Raw genomic sequence first — 8,304 nt, 5'->3', positions numbered from 1 at the left:
TGGTTTTATTACTACCTCTACTGCTTTGCTTAAAACCTGCCATGTCTTAATCCGCATCACCGGTGCTCAGAGACCAACTTCCCTCCTTAAAGTCAAAGGACAGTGTAAAGGAGGAGTTTGCTTCTCAGAGAAGCTTTAGTGATTTGGAAAGAGCTTTGTGCCTTTTTAGGGAGATGGTGGGATTTGTGTCCACTTCAACCACTATCCATAGCCTTTGAGATTAAGCTGTGAGAGTTCTCCAGCCCTCAGTCTTCTTAACTCTGTGGCAGGTATTAGGATAATTGCCATAATGTTCCTAAAGAACGAGTTGGTGTCTCTACAGGTCTCAGCACTGACGCTGGACACGGTGGGCCACAGATGCACATACAATGCCAAACACTCATCGCGTGTTTCATTGTTTACATTTACAATATTCCTACAGATAGACGCACACCTACCTTACTTTCTTTCTTTTTTCTTTTCTTTCTTTCTCTTTCGACAGTGTAGCCATTAAACAGAATAGGAAGAAAGGGGAAATATTAACAGCAAACAGAACTCACACCAAGCCCTTCAAATTACTTATAAAACCTATGTTCTGAATTTACCCTTAAAAAATGTATGCCCAAAAGGTAGACTAAACAAAAGTCAATATAAACACAGTTGCTAATAAAGCTTAATGGCATAGTAAATAAAACAGTGGCAGTTGTATTGGCATATGTATATATGTGTGCATATATGTCTATATATAATATCTCATTTTATAAATAATAGTAACTATGGTAGCAGATTTTAGTATAACATCTCATTTATCTCTTTGATTTATCATATGGTAGTTCTATTTTTTTTGAGGAACATCTATATACTCATTTTCACAATGACTGTATTAATTCATTTCATATTTAGTTCCCTCTTTCTTCATATCCTTACCAGTACTTCTTTTCTGTTTTCTTGTGATAATAGCCATTAAAACAGGTAAGAGGTAGTACCTCATTGTAGTTCTAATTCCCCTAACAATTAGTGATATTGAAAGTTTTTTTTTTTTTAGAAAGCTATTGGTCATTTGTTTATCTGCTTTTTGAGAATGTCAGCTCAATCTCATTGTTATTATTGCTATATAGAGAATTGTTCTGAAGTCTGTATATACCTTGGATATTAACTCCATATTAGGTAGATACTTTGCAAATATTTTCAACTGTTAAATGATCTAAGAAAACAATTACCTAAAAGTCATTGCAACCCACACAGTGTAATCGGGAGCAAATGACATAAAGTACACTGTGAAATTGTTGGGCATCCAGGAAGCTGGTAGGCTTTTTGAAGGGTGTATGCTCTGGTTGCTGTGAATAAGAACATTACTTTCTTCCATTTGAATTAGTCTATTATCTTTCCATTCATCTTGCTTTTAGAAGTATCTGAGCATTTTTGGAATTGAATACCATTGATTTGTTTCCTGTGTATTCATTCGTTTCTTTCCTTTCCTTTTCACTTCTTATTTCTAGAATAATTGCTTTTTGAAGGCAAAATGTCAAGGAGTATTAAAGGATGAAAGTTTGATTACTGCATGATTTAGGTGATGCAATACATATAAGAAATGTTACTATATTAAAGATCTCTGGGGAGTCTTCTTGCCTCCTCTGGCCTTTATTCAAAACAAGGAATCAAAAGCATTACCTTATCATACCAAATCTCTCAGGATGAATCACATCTATAAAAATATTTTCCTGTACTGAAGGAAGAAGATATTACAGGCAAGGGAGAAAAACTTGAAATACTGCTAGGACAAGAAGATTAGATGAAAGTATGGGAGAAGGTCATCCTGTCTCAGAGGTGAAATATGACCAGTGTGGTAGAATTCCAGTTATGGACAACTGACCTCTCTATCCCAAAAGAGAATAAAATAGTGAGACAAATGCTGATTTCCCACCACTGTGTAAACTTCACTAGCTGTATGACTACAGAATTTGTCCCAATCTCATACCGACTATTTGAAACATTACAGTGCCTTGTTGTTAACCAAAAATTACAACTTAATGTCCATTTTAATGTCAACCGTGACCCCAGCCGACAGTGTAGCCTCGGTTTCACACTTTCAGGTTGTGAAGACTTCACAGATATTCCCACCAGGCCACCTTTGCTGGAGATCCCTTCCTTCCTTGTTCCAGATCTGTGATCTCACTAATTATCTCTGTCTCCTCCAGCTTCAAAAAATAACTGCTTTGAACCAGGCAAACTTCAAGTTTATATTTCAAGTTTCAAACTCGTTGCTAACTTCCAGTGCCTTGTTCTTAACTCTCCACTGGACATGGATGCTGGGGACTCCTGCTGGGTCAGGTCCAAACTCCAGATCTTATTCAATCTGCCCCAAAGCAGCTTCTCTTCCTAATGGACCCTATAGCATCTTCTCTGAGTCAGCCACAACCAGAAATGCCACAGGAATCTATCTTTAACCCTTCACATCATCACCAAAATCAAGTCTGGTGGTCTAGGACCCGACAACTGACCAGCACATTATTTCTTGCATTGCTTCTCTTTGGATTCCCACTGCTAATCATTCTGTTTCTGGAACAAATATACAAACATGGAAAGAGACTGCTGTATAAGAGTAAGGTGACTGGGACAGTTGTCTGACTTTAATTGCATACCTCCAGACTCCTCCTCTTATATTTTCTACCTATGTCCATGACATCGCCATAGAGTAAGCAGAAACCAAAGAATTACACTTGATTTCACACTTTTTCAGCCATCAGATCCTGTAGATTTTCCTTCCCAAATAGTTCTTATTCTTTGTTTTTTATTTTCCCTCTCAAATGAGGTATTGCCTTAGAAAGGCAAAATCAAAGTTCAGCAAAAAAAAGCCACTAGGAAGTGGGTACTTGCGGGAGGTAGGGTTGGGTCAAGGGGAAAGCGGGAAACCGGAGAAGTGGGAGAGAATGCAGTGAAAAATCCAAGATCCATCCTACAGAATTAAGAAGATGGAGGGAGGGCTGGGAAGGTGGCTCAGTGGTAGAGCGCTTGCCTTGCATGCATGACCCTCTGGGTTCGATTCCTTAGCACCACATAAGCAGAAAACGCCAAAAGTGGCGCTGTGGTAGAGCTCTAGCCTTGAGCTGATGAGCTGAGGGACAGTGCCCAGGCCCAGAGTTCAGGCCCCACGACCAACAAAAAAAAATAAAGAGAAGATGGAGGGAACAGAGGTGGGGGGGAGGGAGGGGAGGGGAGAGACGGGGGAGAATGTTGAAAGGAGTGACATTGATCAGGAAGCATTGTGCGCACAAACTGCTTTGTTAAATGACAACTCCTCTGTACAACTACTTAAAGGATAAAAAAATAAAAAATAGATTTAAAAAGATAATTTATAGAAGCAAAACCCCCAAACACAAAAAAGTTGGATGGCAATTTAGGGAAGGTCACAAGTTGTTTTCAGTTTGATAAGGAAAGGTGCTAACTTCAAAGTTGTTCCCTGGGGCATGGTGGGGGTGGCAGTAGACATACCCCGACCAATGACTTATTCTTTGTGGAAAATATGTCTGTCTCCCAGGAGGCTGAAGGTTCCTCTGGCCTGAAATGTAGGGAAAACTCACCTTTCCTCTTTCTCACCACTCCGCTTGTTGGAGAAGCCAGGGTTCCCTATAGACAGAGTGGGAGAGAAGATGGAGGCGATGAGTCTCCATCATCAAGCTCTGCTAGCGCTGCCTGGGGAGATGATCTAGTTTGGCTCCCCTTTCTCTGCTAAGGGCAGAATTTGATTAGTTGAATAGGACTGTTGTTGAGAACAACCTTAGATTCTATGTGAGGCAATACACCTGGAGCCCCAAACCAGTTCCTGGTACAGCCTTCAACCAGTGATTTGTGGGTGCTTTGAAGATTTTTAACAGAACACCAAAGCATGGATTCAAGAGTGTGGCTGTTCTCTCCTTGGTCCCAGAATTACCTTTAGGGTCCCTGGGGCCATGCTGCCTCTGGTATGAGGAGGAAAGGCATTGCTCCTGCCGTCTGGAGACCTCAGAGGTGCTGTGGTACTGGTGGGGAACAGAGAATAGATCTGAAGAGGATTATTCTTCAGGAATAAAAGCTGGTGAAATTTTACTGTGGCTTTGGATATGCTTGAGATCCCTTTCATATAATTTTTGTTTTCCATTTTGGGATGAGAGCCTGTATTCTATGTTGATTTCATCTATGTGGTAAGCAGATAACTTACTTGGTTTCCCAAGATTCTAGTTAGAGAGGAATTTTGCGTCGTGTCACCTTCCAATAGCACTCACACCTGACTAGACCATATTTCTGTGAGATCTGAGACTATGTGTTGACACTGGAATGTGTTGAAACTTTCAGGGCTGTTAGAATGGAGTGAATATGTTTTGCATGCAAGAAGGACATGAGTTTGGGGAACTAGAGGGCAGAAATGTATGGGCTGGATACTGGATGGTGTCCTCTCCAATTCCTTACCATACTACTTCAGTACTTGCCTACGTTTGGAGATAGGCCCAAGGTAAAATGAACTTAGGTAACAAAAGTTTTAGGATGCAGACAATACACAGACCAAGAGCAAAGATAGCAGAGACCACAGTGAGAGAAAAGTCATCTATAAACCAAGGGGAGAGGCCTTAGGAGAAGTCAACCGAATAACCCCTGGATCGTGGACTTTAAAACTAAACAATAGTAAGTTTATTGTGTTTTTTTTTCCATCCAGTGTATCATATTTTGCCCTAGCATGCTAAGATTACCAATCAGAAACTATGATAGAAATTTACAATGTAAGGTAGCCAGGACTTCTGGATTATCAGAGCAAATGCCCTTGGGCCCTCCCACAGTTACCTAGGCCCTAAAAGGTGTTGTTGCAGTCCAAGTTATTCATGAGACAATGCGTCAGCTTTTGGTCTTGGCTCTGCTGCCCAGAGAGGGTCAGAGTTCCTCTGGGGTTCATTTTCTTAGTGTCATTGCAGAGTCGTCTGCTCAGGGAACTGCACTGCCCACATCTCTCATCTCTGGACATCAGCTTTGTCTCATATTTGTGAAACTCAAGGCCCTGTGGGTTATTTCTGAGTTGCCTCCACAGGAGTTCTGAATCTCAGGCTTTGGGGGAGTGGTGTTGATGAGGTAATGTTGTAAGGTGAATAATCCTGAGGCCACATTTTGAAATATGAAATATTGGAGTCTTTATTACAACACTAGCAGTCTGCAGGTCGCCTGTTGTTACAAAGGCCTGCAGCCCCCAAATACACATAACTCCACTAGGAAACATGCTAGAGAGGAAAGAAAGAACAAAAACAATACCAACAAGCCAATTCAGCTCGATGGAGATGCCGTGATGACCATCGATGAACCAGGACACAGGAGACAGGACACAGGAGAAGATCACAGAGACACGTGGCATGGTGTAATGATGCTGGGCTGGTCCAGGCCTAAATAGGGTCTGAACAGGAGGCAGGACCACAGGGCTGATAGATTCAGTCAGCCTATCAGCCAAATGCCCACCCCTGTCACTAGGGATCCAGGCATGCCCATCACCTGGGAGATAGGTGATGGATGGGGGCGATTCTTTCCCCCAACACTAAGACAAGATGGCAGACTCTACCATCCCATGGCCAATATGGCACCAGCCAGACATGACCTCCTTACTCCAGTAAAAACCAACAATGAGTGTGCTTTAGGGACCCAGCGTAGCTATACATATTGTGGTCCATGCGTATTTCCTACCCCTTGGCATCTGAGTTTAGAATAGAGCAGCGTGGTACCCCATGGCCTAATCACCATGCAAAGAACTGAATAAATCTCATACCTTTAACTCTTAAAGAGGAAGAATATAACATTTCCTTTTTTTATTGCAATGAAAAAAAAATCCAGTGAACAACAACAACAAAAACTCTGGAATTAACTACTTCAGCTAACCAAGTCACTTGTCATTTACTTCAGTTAAGAACTATGGATGAACAATTTCTTTCCCTAGTAAGAGCAAGTGAGCAGCTTTCCTGTCTGGGAAAGAGGAGTTTGGCACTGACTATGAATCAGATTTTAGAAGGCTATGGCCAATTAATTCCATGCATTTGTATTATGTGTCTTAAAACAAGTTCCTCTTCGTCTTGCTCAGGTAAACGTCTTTAATTGGCTCCACCAAGATGCTGTCCTAGCAGAAGTCATAGGCTTAATCATTTTCCACCTCTCCTAGTTGTCAATGCTGATTCTCCTCTTTGCCTATGTCTACCACCTGCAGCTACCCGTGCACTTCAGTCCTCTGTAGATTTAGCTTTTCCAGATATTTCATCCAGATGGAGCCATAAAATATGTGATCTTTTTTACTTTTCATTTGTTTGGTTTAGCATAATGCTTTGAAGTTGAACCGTGGTATAGCTAGGACATGCTTTCCCTTTTTCATTGACAGATCAGCCACTGTGTTGATTTCTTTTTAAAAAATAGATTCAGCACTACTATTGCCTTTCTTTATATATGGTTAACAGTCAATGAGTGACAGCACATGTGTGTTACCAAAGAGACAGTCCCATTCCCGGGGATGGTGGGGATTGTCAATGACTCTGGGCAGTTTGTTTTCTGGGACCAGAGAGTACATCCTGCATGTGAATACAGATATCCTCTCATGGAAAGTGTTGGTTTCCCTTTCCCAGGACCTTTGCCATGAAGACACAAGGAACTGAAATATTCATCATTTCTACCCTTCCATACACATAGGCAGTTTGGCTACTATCTTACTATTCTTGAGGTCCTGGTAGAACATGGTATATTGTAGTGTTCAGGAGTTCACAAAAGCAGAGAGGATTCTGAATAAACAAGTGCAAAGAATGGAAAGATACCTTAGAACCTTTGGCCATCAGATTGCTGACACCCCTCTCTAGTCAATAGTTAGAGCACAGTCCAGATAACATTCAGGTCTCCTTCAAAATATTTTGGAGTCTCTTGCAAAACCTTTTGCTCTGTGTTCCTTGAGTCCAGGGTAGACACTCACGGAACACTGACAAAATTTGTCTTAGGACATACACCGTACAAAGCAGCTCTACTGCTGCATTGTGGCAAAAACTGCAAGGTTCTCCACAAACCCTTTCTTAATTTGTTCAGTGATTTCTGCTAGTGGTGGGATCTTTATCAGAGTGTGAGAAAGTATTTTGTATTCATGAGTATCAGACGTGAACTGACACTGTCAAAAGAATAACAGAGGTAAATAAAGCCAAAAAGTAAAGGAAGGAAAGGGGAAGAACGATGAACTGAATTGTATTTCTCAGCCTTCTGGCTCAGGGCACATGCCTTGTTTACCTCTGTCATGATCTTCTCAACTATTAGTCATGACAAAATTCATATGTATCTTTGGGCCTGGCTTACTTCACTCAATGGTCAGATAAGTTGATGTTAGGTGAAATGAACCCCAAGATAAGTATTCAAATGTTTTTTCTTTCTTGTGATTGTTTCTAACATATTTATAAGATGATTTCTTTGTTGCTTTGTATGTCCTTCCCCTATGGTATAACCCCTGCTCTCACTGTATTTGATGTTGGTATAATTTGTGGAGGGGAAGGGAACAAACAAATCATTTAAATAGGGATACAGGTGACCCATTGCAACAATGAGATGTACAGTCGTTATGTCGAACTTTACAACTTTGGCGGGGGGTGGGGGGAAGGATTTAGAAGGGATAGGGGGATGGGGAGGTGGGAGATGGGAAGGGATGGGAAGGGGAAACAAAGGAGGAGGCATCAATGCTTGATAAGAAATGTACTCATTACCTTGCCCATGTAATTGTAACCCCTCTGTACAGTATTTTCACAATAAAAAAGTTCATATGTAAAACTTAACCTTTGAACTAATATTCTTCCTTTCTAGTCCTTATTCTTCAAATTATTTTGATGATCACAAACACAGTTAAAGGAACTCTTCAGTTTTGACTGTAGCCTGCATTGCTGGAATCAACAGACTGAAAATCTGAGTAGCAGGAAAGTAAAAATTCATATTCTGAAGTGCAGCCATGCTGTGAGATCTTGTATATCACCGACTTTGCTGTTCAGGATGAAAGCCATGAATATCATTTCATGTTAAAGGAATAAAAACCAGGATGGAAGGAAAACTTTTATTTCACCTCATTAAAATTACTAACATTGTTCATTTAAACATATGACAAATATTTATGAGGAAGTAACTTTAGATCATCTTAAGTACAGATTTGAAAACATGATAATTGTGAAACAAAGGTTGAACTTTTTAAAAATCGTAAATCACTGTTTCCCAACTCAATTATATCATGATTAAAATACTTTAGTTATAGGTCAATATTCTAACAGTCATGTTTATATACATGGATATATTTAAAATTAATTTAGTTAC

This window comes from Dipodomys spectabilis, unplaced genomic scaffold, assembly GCF_019054845.1.
Source record: "Dipodomys spectabilis isolate Male_0828 unplaced genomic scaffold, ASM1905484v1 ptg000009l, whole genome shotgun sequence".
Classification (NCBI taxonomy): Eukaryota; Metazoa; Chordata; class Mammalia; order Rodentia; family Heteromyidae; genus Dipodomys; species Dipodomys spectabilis.
The sequence above is the reverse complement of the archived record's forward strand: the minus strand, read 5'-3'. Positions refer to the sequence as shown.